The sequence below is a fragment of the Arvicola amphibius genome, chromosome 12, assembly GCF_903992535.2.
Source record: "Arvicola amphibius chromosome 12, mArvAmp1.2, whole genome shotgun sequence".
Taxonomy (NCBI): Eukaryota; Metazoa; Chordata; class Mammalia; order Rodentia; family Cricetidae; genus Arvicola; species Arvicola amphibius.
The window spans coordinates 95,304,659-95,319,834 of NC_052058.2; positions in this window are offsets into that span (position 1 = coordinate 95,304,659).

A 15,176-nucleotide genomic window follows, 5' to 3' on the forward strand; every position below is an offset into this window, starting at 1 on the left:
TTTAAGGCTGACCTCTTGGAATTAGATGGCCAGTTGTGGCCTCTTTCCCAGGCATTCTTATGCCTCTACCTTCTCAGTTCTGAAGTTACAAGTGTACACCTCTACGTGGGACTTCTTTATGTGAGTTCCGAGGGTCAGATTCAGATCCTCATGCTTTTGGCTTTACAGTTAATATAACATCAACTTTTATTTTTACTTTTGTTATGGCAGTTTCCAAGCAAACTTTATTTTTGCTGCTTCTTTCTTCTCCCTCTTCCTTTGACCCAGTTGCCTGCTTTTTATTTCAGGTCTCCTATAACCTTTGTCCCCCACAACTTTCTCAGCACCTCATGTTCCTCTTTTTGGTCTTCTAGCTAGTAACAAATCTATTTCAATCTTATATCCTCTCATTTACATATGCACAGAAGCCTTAAGTTGGGATTTGCCCATGAGGGGAAATAAGTCATTTTTGTCTTTCTGAATCTGGCTCATCTCGTATTTTTTTCATAAACGACTCATTTCTCTGAAAATTTCATGTGTTTTTATAGATCAGCAATCTTCCATTGTGTGTGTGTGTGTGTGTGTGTGTGTGTGTGTGTGTGTATAGCATATTTTCATCTGTTGATGACATTAAGACTGGTTTTGAAAAGCCTCCATACTAATTTCCATCATGGAGACATGAATCTACACTTCCTTCAGCAGATGGGAAGAACTCCTCTTTCTCCACAGACTCGACAGCATTCGTTGTGTTTGCTTGTTCATAGGACTCCAGCCATGCACACAGCAATAGACATGAAGACAGTCATCACCATTTACTGCTTGGACTTTCCCTCCTCCTCCTCTTATTCTAGAGCTTGTCTCCTCATCCAAAAATAAAGACCACTCAAGCCCATGACAAAGGGCTGACAGAAGCACATTACCACAGCTGCTGACTCCTGGTCGGCTTCCGTAAGTAGGAGGTCCTGCATCACTATCTCTTGTTTCTGTTGCTTCCCTCACTAGTGTTTCAGCCTTGCAGCTTTAGGATGATCTCTGACCTGGATTAGGAGGTTCACATTGCATGGTGTGCATGAAAATCATTGCTCACTCACAACCAAACTTAGCCCAAACAATTCAAAAGATGTTTCTGTAATTATCAACATAAATCTCCAAGTTCCTTTTAAATCCCAGTATCCATGCAGTTAAATACTTGGCTTGCATCCCTGGACACACATTCAATGACAGCACTCTAAAATCCAGGAGTCTAGCTGTCCTAGATGATTCTCAGGCTTTGTGGATGAGCCTTTGTATAGGCGACAGAGGTGAGAGTGAGGACAAATATACTCATCTCTATTTTAGCACTTACTAATTTTTTATATCTTTGTGTATATATGCTTTCATGTATGTGTGTGTACCATATGCATGCCTGTTACCTGTTGAGACCAGAAGGGGGCATTGGATCCTCTGGATCTGAAATTACAATGTCTGTTAGATACCAACTTGAGTGTTAAGAATGGAACCTATGCCCTTTAAAGAGCAGTGAGTGCTTCTAACCACTGAACCATCTCTCCAGCCCCATAATCTCTTATACCAATGCTAAAGAAAGATATAGTTATAGGATGTAAATAAATAGATGTAGACAGAGACACAGAAAAACATATGTGGGTATGATTATACTACATGCTTCTTTGGACAACAAAGCATAGTTGATTGTTCTTTATTTTTAGCTTTCAACATTCCTCTTTGCAAAGAGATTTCACAAAATCAATGGGACACCAGGAAAGCATTAGCAGAAACTTCAGCTTTGATGAAAGAATACATAGGAAGACCTTTCCTGATTGGAACCCAAAATGCTGTGCTGAGGAGAAGCACGATTGTCAGCATAGGCTTTTGACATTTGCCCATGGATTCTTGTGCCAAAATGAGCAATTTAAAAACATTTGGAAAGAAACAACTGGCTATTTTGGAAGAAAATCTATGGGAAATAGAACAGAAAAGAGAAAGTGAGGGTATGCAGATGTGAACGGATGATGCCAGGGAAGTCCAGGATGTTGAGTCAGCTCCCAGAGTCTGCCCAGGCTAATTGAGTCCATTATCAGTATAAATGCTATAATGAACAACAGTAAGTGGAGACCAGCAGAATTAACCTCATCAGCTTTCTCTCTCTCTCTCTCTCTCTCTCTCTCTCTCTCTCTCTCTCTCTCTCTCTCTGTTTGTATGTATACATGTTTGTGTTCATGTATGTGTAATGTGTGTAATGTTCATGAATGTGGAGACTAGATTACAACATCTGATAACATTCCTCTAGTTCTGTCCATCTTGATTGTTTTGAACTACAATCTCTTGCTGACTTGGAACTCACCAGGTGGTCTAGGCCCCCAGAATCTATTGATTTCAACCACTTAATTCTGAGTTTATAAGAATGTATCACTGGTGTGGGACAATTCTGTATTCTATCAATTATGTATCAATTATGTTTAAAATAAATGCTGATTGGCCAGTAGACAGGCAGGAAGTATAGGCGTGACAACCAGAAAAGAACTTGAGGCAGGTCAATTAGAACAGAAAAATTCTAAGAAGAAGGAAGCCCATTCCTCCCTAGTTCTACCCAGACACCGAAGAAGCAGGATGTGACCTGCCTCACTGTAAAAGGTACTGAGTCACATGGCTAGCATAGGCAAGAATAATGGGTTAATATAAATTATAAGAGTTAATAAGAAGCCTGAGCTAATGAGCCAACCAGTTTTAACTTATGGAGACCTCTGTGTGATTTTCTTTGGGATTTACCGGCTGTGGGAACTGGGCAGGAGAGAAACCCCAAAAAGCAGGCCCTTGTGTTACAAATGGCACCAAGGTGTGGACAATTTCATCCACATAAAGCCTGAGACAGATTGGGAAGTAATTCTAGAATAAAATAACAGCATTATGCATGGTTTCTTGGTAGCAGCAATGTCTTGGGTCTGCTCTGCTTGCTAGAGGCAAGGCTCCCTGACTCAGCTTTAGCTGAAAAACCTTTCAGCTCTTTTTAGAGGTCCTGCCACAAAACATTTAAATGGTGTTGATAAAAAGCTGACTGCATGCTTTTTGGTTTTCAGCCATAGCAGGAAAAAAAGCCATGCTGTTTTAAAGTGCTGGCTTTCTGGGCTGTCATGCCAGGGCACATTCTGACTCTTTCAGGCAGGCAGTTTGACTATGGAGCATTTGAGTGTGTTTTGTGACCATACTGCTGCAGCTTGCTTGCTGGCAGGGACCTTGAAATGCCATAGAGTTGTGGCAATAGACATGGCTACAGCCAGTACCTCTGCCATAAGGCTGGAATCTCACAAAGATAAGGAATGGGCTGGATCCAGCCATCAAAGCCACGGCTTTAATCCTATCCATATTGCTTAGCAAATTAAAGACTCATGCGGTCAGAAAAAGAGATATATACAGTAAAGAGAGATTCAAAGACAAAGAAAACCTCTAAATGGTTTACAGTGTATTAAAAATATATAGGCCAAAGGTTAAAGTCCTTAAAATAAAAAGAAAAAAAAGAGAAGTGTTAGGTGTGGCAGCACACACCTTTAATCCCAACACTTGGTGAAAAGAGGCAGGCAGACCTCTGTGTGATTTTCTTTGGAATTTACTGGCTGTGGGAACTGGACAGGAAAGAAACCCCAACAAGCAGGCCCTTATGTTGCATGTCACAACACGCAAATTTTCCACATGATACCCATGGATCAAACTAGGCTCTCTTGTCTGCTTTGCACTTACCAAATGATCTATGTCCCCAGTTTTTCCATAATATATACCAACTCCCACACCTCTCAATTATCCACGTTTTTAAATTTCCTTCATAGGATGACCCTGAACCAAGCAGAGCAGCCCAGACATGATGGCTTCACTCAAGCCCAGAATGCTTCCTGGATGCACACAGAAATTATCAACCTCAAATTGTTTTTCTGACTCTGTTGTTTTCATATAATAAGTTTTCCATATGTTTTTTTTCTTCCTAAAGAATATGCTATGTCGGACTCTCTGAGGGTGGCTGATGGTGGAGGCTGACCGAGGAGCCAAGGACAATGGCGATGGGCTTGGTCTCTACGACATGGACGGGCTCTGTGTGAGCCTTGTCAGTTCGGTTGCTCACCTTCCTGGACCTGGGGGGAGTTGGGAGGACCTTGGTCTCAACATAGTGTAGAGAACCCTGATGGCTGTTTGGCCTCAAGAGGGAGGGAGTGGGGGTGTGGGTGGAGGGGAGGGGAGGGAAGGGGGAGGAGGAGGGGAGGAGATGGCAATTTTTAATAAAAAATAAATAAACTGGAAAAAAAGAAAACTCTGAAAAAAAAAAGAATATGCTATGTCAGCCCCCAACTTAAAAGTTGTGATCAATTGAATAATATAAGAAGGACCTCTCTGAGGATGATGCTTATTATCACTCTAAAGAAGACTAGACTTTCAGATATATGTATGTTGGGTGATTTTTATTTGGGGGTGAGAAAAGCATAGACATAAGCAGATAGCATCATGAGTGGAATCCTGCCTTTGGTAAGAGTCCACCCAGGGTGGCTGTGTTAATCAGAGCTCTCTAGAGGAACATAACTGATAGGATGGATATATATTACAAAGTGGATTTTTTAGATTATCCTGGCAGTTGAACAATGGCTGTATTCATGCTAAAGAGGCAGGAAACATCTATGAGGCTGGGAGTCTCGGGAATCCGAATCTGGTGCAGCAGACCTGGAGGATTCATAGACATTAATTTTCAGTCCGTGTTAGAAGGTCAACACAACTGTGTTCTGATGTCGAGGAATGAAGGTGGCACCAGAAACAGCAATATAATAGATGTGCTCACCAGAAGTAGTGAAAATGGGTGGGAGAAAGCAGCAGCTTCTTCCTTCAGCCTCTTATGTCTTGTTAGATCTACTCTGGGTCAATCTTGTTAGTTATTCTATTAAGACCTGGAAGAGGGGTGTCCCTTAACTGATTCCAGATCCAGTATCATAGTTCTTCTTGTTGACTTGGTCTTCACTGTCTTTCATGGTCCAACAAATTTTTTTCTGCTTTCATGCTTTGAATTCGCAGTGCTCCAAGACCATGCTGTTCACCACATATAGCACAGGAATTGCTGACTCTCTCTCTCTCTCTCTCTCTCTCTCTCTCTCTCTCTCTCTCTCTCTCTCTCTCTCTCTCTTTCTCTCTCTCTCTGTGTGTGTGTGTGTGTGTGTGTGTTTGTCTGTCTCACCACTGTGGCTTCACACTTTGGGCCCCTCAGATGTTTCAGAAAAACCGATGATAAACACATGATTTGGCCTGTATTTCTTCATCTCAAAACCCTAGGGAGATGGTTGTAGGGTATATTCTGATACAATGTAAAGTAGTAATGAATGTTGTGTAGTGGATACAGAGAAGGAAAATGAGTTTTTTCTTGCACAAAGCAATGAATGTAAGCAGCTATGTTATATCCTATTCCAGTTATCCACAACTTTCTCTTTAACTCACCCAAGAGTGAGAACTCACCATCTGTAAAGCATGAGTCCTTTCAGAATTGGATTATAGGTTATTTGTGGATGCACAAAGTCTCCAGGTGCTGGCAGTGGTCCTGAACAGGTGCTGTTCTTGGCAGGGCACAGGGGCTACTTGGAAGCAGTTCTTCATGCAGGATGGCAGGAAGGGTTGCATCCCTGACCATTACCTAACACTGTTGTGGAAAACACGCTAGAGACAGGTATGTGTAGTATGAGGGACATAGCTTAGCATAAGTCTGTTCAACAAGGGGCTATGGTTCATGCCTGTGATTCTCACTATAGGGGGGAAGGAAGGAGATGTTAACAAGAAAGGAAGGGAACAGAATGAAAGGTGAAGGGAAGGAAAACAGCCAGGAGAAGGGGAGCAATAAAGGGAGGGGGCTTCCACAGTTTCTGAGGTTATTCTTTCATTGTGAAACTAGTATTTTCCATCCTTACATGGAAATTTTCTTTTTTGTCCCATGCGGGTTCCCAGTTTACCTTGTGCTTTTGTATATGTTCTCTCAAACAGGTCTTTGCTACACCAAATATATTTTAATACCCAAGCTTTTAGAAAAGAAAGAAGAATAAAAAATAGACCAAAAAAAGCTTTGGGATTGCTATAAAAAGAATTTAATTAGATGACTAGCTATAGGCTCTTCTTGCATCTGTATTTTGGGAAAGAGAGGCATGATTTTATCCTTTGAGTTACATAAAGTATATTTTTATATTAAGAACATCTTGTATCTACAGGTGAATTAACATACACATTGAAAATAGATAACTTCAGAGCTCTAAAAGACCTTGAGGATATAGGGATAGGGAGTGATGGCTCAGTGATTAAGAATGCTTACTGCTATTCCAGAGGACCCAAGCTTAGTACCCAGTATTCATATCTGGTTGCTCATAACCAGCTTAACCCCAGCTCCAGGGTAGTTGATGTCTGCTTATAACATCCATGGATCTTCATTGTTGTGAGTGTAGGGCAGTGGTGTGTGCTTAGAATTGCCATGCTTGGGGCAGAGACAGGTGGATCTCTGCAGTTCCTACACCCGTCAGTCTAGTATGCTTGACAAGTTCCAAGCCAGTGAAAAACACTCCCTGAAAAACACAAGGTGGGTAGCTATTGAGGAACAACACCTAAGCTTGTTTTCCACATGTATCTGCATACACATGAACAACATACAGATGCAGAGTGTATGGGGATTGTCTGGAGAAAAGATAAAATGTTTGCCTGAAATGAGAGATTGCATATCCTAATATGATTTCTAATTGTATCCGGGGTCAGCTTTCTTCCCCAGCATTCTACATCTGTAATCTTTTGTGATAACCATAAATGTGTTTTCAGAGCCTATATTTATCATAAAAGGACAGAATTTTAACATTGGCAATGCCATCAACTTTCTGAAGCCTGGCCTTTGTGCTCACTCCCTTGTCTCTTTGTGGGTCTCCTGCAGCAGGCTCCTGGCATTGCAGTGAACCCAGAAGAGAAGACTGGGGTGCTTAGAAAGTTAGACTACCTACTTAAGACATGGCTCAAAAATAGAGATTTCAGCTGAAGGCATGCCTAAGTCATTTTTATATAAATAGTTTCTCATTTAGGCTGCAAATAAAGGAATCTGCTTTGGGAAGTCATTCATAAATAATATAAACTGAAAAATCCAAAGAAAAATTATTTGTATCTAAAATATTATTTGAGCCCAACAAGGTGGCTGGGTGGGTAAAGGCATTTGTTGTCAAGAAGGATAACACAAGTTGGGTACCCTGGGCTCTTCATTATAGACAGAAAGAGCTAACTCCTACCACCTGACCTCTTCCCTCCGCAGACACACACACCCCACGCAAACGATAATGTGCCTTTAAAATATTCTTTTAGAAAGTAAGCCTTGTTCAGCTGTCCTTTGGAATCAGGCTAATTTTGTTGAAAGACAAACTTCAGGTTAATTCAAGAAATTCATGTTTTCCGGTACTGCTTCTCTTCTTTGTATGTGCGAGTGAGTGTGTGTGTGTGTGTGTGTGTGTGTGTGTGTGTGTGTGTGTGTGTGGCATGTGTGTACGTGTGTAATAGGTATATATGTACATGTGTACATGTTCATGTAAGTACATGTTTGTGATTGCATGTGAAAGTTAGAGGTTGAAATAAATGTCATGGCTTAAGAGCTTAGCCATCTTGTTTTGTGAGACAAGGCCTCTCATTGGCCTGAGTATTTCAACTGGGCTGGGTGACAGAGGGCCATAGAAACTCCACATTGCTACCTCCCCATCCCCAGAATTACAAGTGCCTTCCACTATGCCCAGCTTCTTACCCAGGCTGTGCGGATCAAATATGGATTCTTGTTTGTGTGACAAGCACTTTTCCATCTCGAATCACCTCCCCAGATCCCTCCTCTTTTTTTTCTTCAGTTTTAGCCTCAATCTATAGTCCTGCCCAGCCTCTACCACTCTTTCTGGTGCTGTTCTATTCTGTTTCTGGTTGTTCTTTGGGGTGGAGTATTTAGAAGTTCCTGCTTCTTCATGCTGGTGCTATGCTGATACATGGATTCAAACTATCCTTTCCCAAATGCAAGGATCACTTAACGCCACACCAATGTCTATGTCACCATGCATGCTCTTCGTCAAACAATTATGAAAGCAATTATTTGTTAGAACATGGGCAAGTATGTCCTACTCTATGCCTCTGTTTCCGTAGATCTGAAGAGAACCATGGACTGATATTTTGGCCATCTTCTCAGTGGTTACTGCTATAGGTTCAATCTTAACACTTTAAGGACAAATATTCCAGAAAAAAATGAAACTGGCTCAAAGGTGGATTCTTTTTTTCTCCATCAATTAATGACTAAATTAATGAGTCTCAATACAAAGTTCGTTGGCAGTCATTTCAGACTTCTTGGATAGAGAAGGGATCCAAGAACTGGGAGACCAATGGCTGTAAGGGAGTTGGGTTATTATTTGGATAAAGTGTGGTTCCCACCTGGTAATGCCCCTCTTTCTTTTTCTACTGAACTGAAGGGGTCTATGCATCCCATCTATAGTGGACATTGGGTCTCTGACTCTAATTATTAATTGGCTGAGGCACAAGTGGGTACTCTCACCTCCTTTGCTCCTTGATATGTAATAGGTACAAAGTTATTCATCTCATGCCATGGGAAATAGCCTACTTTGGGAGAAATAAAACTTACTGTGTAAGAAAATACAAACAAACAAAAAATGGAATACTGTGAGTTGGAAATTTACTTCCTGTTGCTAGGGATAGAATGCCATAAAGAAACTCAAAGTGAGGCTTTTATGTTGTCTCTTCCCGCATCCTAGGGACCCATGGCCTCAGAATGACTGCAGGCTTATTAATTAATGACAGTGGAGAAAGATGTATGGTGTCTGTAATCCAGCTTGTGGATAATTGTGATAGAGTCGGGAAGCACAAATTTAATCACTACGTCTTAAATTAGAGAATCAGCTGTATCAGGGCATTTGCTTTCCTTTGCAGAGTCCACCCTTGCATGCGATTCTTTTCTCTCCATGAGCTGATGAGCCCTCCTTTTGCTATTGTAGATACTTCCAAGGCTTTTTTAACCCCAGAGCAGATGAGCAAAGCTGATCACTGGGTTTTCTGTACTTAAGTTTTACTCTTTGGACACTAACCAGCCATGCAATTCACAGAGAAGGGTGGAATATGTATACTAGAATACAATGTTGTCTATCAGAATGCAGGAATATTTCAGTTTCTATGGAAACAAGATTGTATTGGTAACTCGCTTTCAGTTAATGTAATATTGAGCAGAAAAAATACCTTTCTTTCATTATTCAAATGTTTTTTCTTGTACTCTACCAGATTGTAAGAACGCAGTGCCAGAATGTCTTCTAAGTGGTTTAAGCTTTTTTCCCTTCAGATTAAGCTCAGAAAAGTATCTCATTTACAAACATCAAGTGGAATGGAGTAAAATTGTTGGGGTCCTTTAACGCTCTGCTTTATGGATACTTGGCACTTGAAGATGCTCTGCCCTTAGTTGGCATCTGGGGTAGGAGTAACTTGAATCGTCAGAACTGACCTCCCACAGGTAGAGCCAGAGGGAGCAAAAAGGCTCTCCCACTTCTGTTATATTCACCCCAAGTTTGTGGATAACGGGTGTTTTTTTTTTTTTTTTTTTTTCTGATTCTAGGGCCTTCTGAAATTTTGACATTAACTCAGTGAGATCTTCATTACACAGCCAGTGTCGTGAAGTTCTCCTTGAAACTCTGGTTACTAACTGAATTATTCTTAGAGTTTAAACAATATAATCTTCCTCTTCTTTCTTCTCCTAACCAAGTTTACCACTCCCTGCTCTTCTTCCCCTTCCTCCCTATCTTCCTCCTTCTGTTATTCCTCTTCCTCTCCCTCCCCTCTCTTCCTTCATTTTCTTCCGTATCTCTTTGTATTCTTTCTTCTCTTTTTCGTATACTTTCTCTTTCTTTTCTTCCTCTCCTTCCTCCTCCTCTTTCTTCTTTCTGTCTTCATCCTTCTCTTTTCTAGTTCTTCTACTTTCTCCTTTTCCTCATCCTTCTTTCCTTCTTCCCTCTGATTCCTTTTCTTTCTTCCCCTTCTTTTCTCATCTTCTTCTTCTTCCTCTCAAGGTAGAAGCAGTAGTACTTCTGAGAAGAAATCAGAGTCTGTAGTCATGGTATAATAATAGAGGCTTTAAGTAAGCCCGTGAGACATTCTACTCATATTTTTATCACTCATTTGCATATAATTTCTAAGGTCATTATGTGGATATAAATACTATATTAAAATGGAAACACATTAAGCTATTTTTAGCCTGAAAACCATTTGTTTGACTGCCTCAGATAGAACACTTACAAGGTCATGGGCTGGCTAAAGTTTGACACAAAATGTTAGTACTCCTCAACCTGATGAGTTAGGCTATGAAGGAGGTGATCTAGCCAAAGGAGGTGTCCATAGACAAAGCCACAAGGGGAACATAAAGGGTTTCTGAGGTTTAGCTTCAGTAACCAAGAAATGTTTCCATGGGCAGCTGTTGGCTTGTCCTCTCCTGCATTCATTCCATGTATAGAACATTCTTCAAAATATGTAAAAACTTATGGAACTTATAATTTGGGTTTATAATTTCAAAATTATCAAGCCTAATATGAGTCACTGCTGGCTTTCAAAGTAGTTCTGTAAAGATGAGTTCACGTTATAGCTTAGACTGGCAAATTCTTCTCTACTTTCTCTTTCTACGCTGCTCAGAATCCAGCTCCCCACCCCCACTTTCAAGTACAGACATCCTATTTTGATTTCCTGCTGCTCTGATAAAGACAATGACCAAAAACTACTTGGGAAAGAAAGGGCTTTTTTTCCTCCAACTCACAGGTTAGAATATAGTATAGAGATTCTAATAATAGGTTATTGGTATTAGGTCTGCCAGGGCAAAGGCTTGAGGCAGGAACCTGGAAGCAGGAACTGAAGTGAAGAACATAAGGGAACTTAGTGCTTTTCTCCATAGTTTCCTCAGCCTGCTTTCTCAGACATCCCGGGAATGCCCACAGTGTTCTGGGGCCTCACACACCAACCCAGAAGAAAATGCCCCACAGATATGTCTACCGGCCAATCTGATTGGAGAAATTTTCTAATTTGAGGTTCCTCTTCTCCATTTGATCCTGACTTGTGTCTGCTTGAATAAAACCTAACCAATATAATAGATTAATCAAGATTGTGAGGATGAAAAGTCTAACTTGATTTTATAAAACTAATTATTATTATTATTATTATTATTATTATTATTGAGACAAAGTCTTATGTATCTCTGTCTAGCTTCAAACTTGCATTGTAGACAGAATTATCTTGAACTTCTGATCTTTCTACCTCTAGCTCCTGCGTTTTGGATTTACAGGTACAACCACCATGCCTGGTTTATACAGTGCTATGGATTGAATGGATTGAACTCAGAGCTATGTACATGCTAGGCAAACATTCTACCTACTGAGCTACATCATCAATCTTAAGCTGATTGTCAAATGGATAATTTGGCAATTCACCAATCACTTTTGGAGGTTGGCTCAATTCTGGCTATGCGTTGTTTTCCTCTTTCTCTGCTCTGTTCCTTGTGAAAGCAGCACTCACACTACCTGAGAGCTTGCTACACATGCGGAATCTCAGGTCCTCCACAATTCTGTGTGGGTGGAATTTTAGAAAAATGCACATGTTGTTTGTGTGCATAGGGTTCTTTAGCAACTTTTCTGTTGACAATGGAGCAGACTTCTTTCTACCTTCTGCTTTTTCCTCTGCCTCTGTCTCACGGTGAGACAATGCCCAGTGCTCTCAGCTTCCAAACTTTCATCCATAAAGTCAGTCTTAATCATACAGATGGGAATCCCCTGAGGCCTGAACAAGTCTCTTTTTTATTAGTTTTTAGGAAACAGGTTTTAACATAAGATACTATTTGAAAAAAAAGATTTGCCTATGAAACAGAATCAAGCCCCGCGGTCCCTGAAGAATTGTAGTCACTCCCAGATCTAATTTTTCTGTTAGTATAACAGCTCTCATTATTAGAAAAATTGTGTGTGTGTGTGTGTGTGTGTGTGTGTTCATGTTCCCAGACCCAGTTGTATGTATGAGAGAGTCACATACATGTATGTAAGAGGCCAGAGGACAACTTGGTTGTTGTCACATTGGTACTGTTCACTTTTTTTCTTAAAGGATTTACTTTCGTTTTATCTGCACCTGTTGCCTGCAGAGTTCAGAAGAGGGCATTGGATTCTCTACAACTGAAATTGCAGAGGATAATGAACCATCAGGAGGATGCTGAGAATCAAATTCCAGTTTTCTGGAAGAGCAGCTAGTATTCTGAACCACTGAGTATTCTCTCCAGGATCTCCCAATGGCCACTTGCATACTGGTTCAGTAAGCAAGGCTTGTTTGCCAGGGAACCCCAGGGAGCTACCTGTCTCCACATCCAGACTGGGGTGACAAGTGTATACTCCACCACCCACCATAGTCTTTATGTGGGATATGGAACCTGAACTCAGGTCCTCGTGCTAGCATGGGAAATGCTTTACCCACTAAGCTATCTCCTTAGCCTCTAAACTAAATGTGGTACATTTACACAATGGAGTACTACACAGCAGAAAAGAATAACGACATCTTGAATATTGCAGGAAAATGGATGGAGCTGGAAAACATTATTTTGAGTGAGGTAACCCAGACACAGAAAGACAATTATCACATGTAATCACTCATAGGTGGTTTTTAAACATAAAGCAAAGAAACCTGCCCACAAATCACTATCCCGGAGAACCTAGACAACAATGAGGACACTAAGAGAGACATGCATGGATCTAATCTACATGGAAAGTAGAAAAAGAGAAGATCTGCTGAGTAAATTGGAAGCCTGGAAACCTTGGGGGAGGGCTGAGAGGGGGAGGGGAGAGGCAGGGAGGGGAGCAGAGAAAAATGTAGAGTTCATTAAAAATCGATAAAAAAAGAGGAAAAACTTTTTATTTAAGTACATATGTCAGATTAATATTAGTCAGGTACTGAGGTCACCAGAGAAGGTATCTTCCTTTGGGAGGCTTCCATGAACAGGGCCTAGAAGCTCTACCTGTATCTGAATTGTCGAAAGGCCTTCCCAATCTCAGTGGCATCCTACCTCATGCTCACCTCAGTGGATACTGTTTATAAGAAGTGCTTATAAGAGCACTGTCCTAAGACTCTACAGGAGGAATTACAGTCACTGCCCTTTATGTAACCGTCTGTGACAATGCCAATTTTGTGGCCTCTGGGCATTTGTTAACCACTGTCATTCACTTTGCATGCATTGATCCAACGAGGAAATTGGAGGAGGGTTGGCATTAAGAGTGCCAACTGATCTTCCAGAGGACCAAGTCTCAAGGTCAGTTCCCAAAATTTACATGAGGAAGCTCACAATTGTCTGTCAGTTCAGTTCAAGTGTGTCTTCTGTCTTCTGCAGACAACTACCCTCACATGCAGGTCAGTACCCCCTCACCACACACACACACACACTCAATATGGACAAAAACAAGTCATTCAAAAACAATAGCATCTGTTCACATCTCAGGCCTGTAAGATACAGCCATCCCCTACCTTTTATAGTTTCCATCTGCATAGCCGTTCAGTCTATTATTTATTTATATGCTTATTGACTTTAGATGACATGTTTACTCTAAGGATCTCAGGCAACGGAAGGATCTGTTTTAGAAGTCTACAAAATAGATTCTTACTTCTTCACCTATGGGACATGAAGTCATTTCGCATTCTACTTTATGTATGGTAGATGGGTTATTATAAAAATGTTCACATCTTTAAATCTTCCTAGGTATACATACATTCCCTTTGCAAGATACAACTACCAAGCAAAAAGAAAGAGAAGGAGAGAGAGAAAGTAAAAAAAACAAACTACTGAAAAGGCAGACCAATGAATGTTCTTTTCTTAGAAAAATCAATCTCATCAGTAGCTCATGAAATTCAATTTCCCTGGTCAGGAACAAAGCAAATAATCATCACTTAATAATATTTATGGATGATAAAACTGCAGTGTAAATAAAATTAGCCTCTGAAACTATCACCAATTTTTTAAACCTTTTTTGTTTATCTCAGGCAAGATTTCTGAAATTCTGATAGATGTATTCTTCTTGAATTTTTATTTGAGTGCACAGACATCGGAGGAACTCAGTAGGTGTTTTCTGGGTAAGTGCTAGTGGGAAAATGGGTAAAGTGATACAGTCCCCTCCAATTTGGACATGGTGAATTTGTAGAGATTACTTCCTAAAGGAAGTTGCTAAAAGGTAAAATAGTGGCTGCATGCATGCTGCTGTTTTGACTGCATAAACTACTGGAGACGGGCAGGGGATACATCAGAAAAACCTGAAGGTAAATGCAGATTTTTATTACGGAAGACAGAAAAATTGAATGGTTAAAAAAAAAGCATCATGGGTTCGGACAATGGCTCAGTCAGTAAAGTGTTTCTGACATAGATCTGAATTTCTATACCAGAACACACAGATAAAGCAGGTGTGGGGATACACACTTGAAATCCTAGCACCAGGGAGGGGGGACTAAGCAATTCTAATCCCACCACTAGGAACTGTCATTCAATGTCACACTGAAACTTCTGTGCTGAACAGGGCTATGCACACCTTGTCATCTCAGCCTGGATATGGATCTGAAGCATCTAGGGCATGGAAACACCAGTCTAAACATTTTTTCTTTGTTTGTTTGCTTGTTTGAGACAGGGTTTCTTCATGTAGTAGCCTTGGGTGTCCTGAAATTCACTTTGTAGACCAGGTTGTCCTTGAACTTATAGTTTTTGCCTCACCAGTGCTGGAATAAAACGCATGCATCACCACCACTGCCTGGCCAGTCTAGACGTCTTTACACTATATTATTACTCATAAATGTAGAGATTTTTCTTTCTTCCTATTTACTTGTTTTGAAATGAATCATGGGTGTTTTAATTATTGAATGCTCATTGGTTTATATAGTCTTTACACATAAGAACATCTTCACTTAATAATTATAAAGTTATTACAATTTGAGGCAAGATGCTGTAAAAAGTGGTTCTGTCTTGTGGAGCTAAGAAAAATGCTTTAAGCCAATAAACATTCATCTACAAATAAAGACAAGGACTAAAGCTAATATACAGCAAAGGGACGAAGAAAGGGAGAGCCATAGAAATCATATTTATAGCTTCTGAATTTGAAGCGAACCTTACCCACCGAACCTTCAGGGATGTCTTAGTC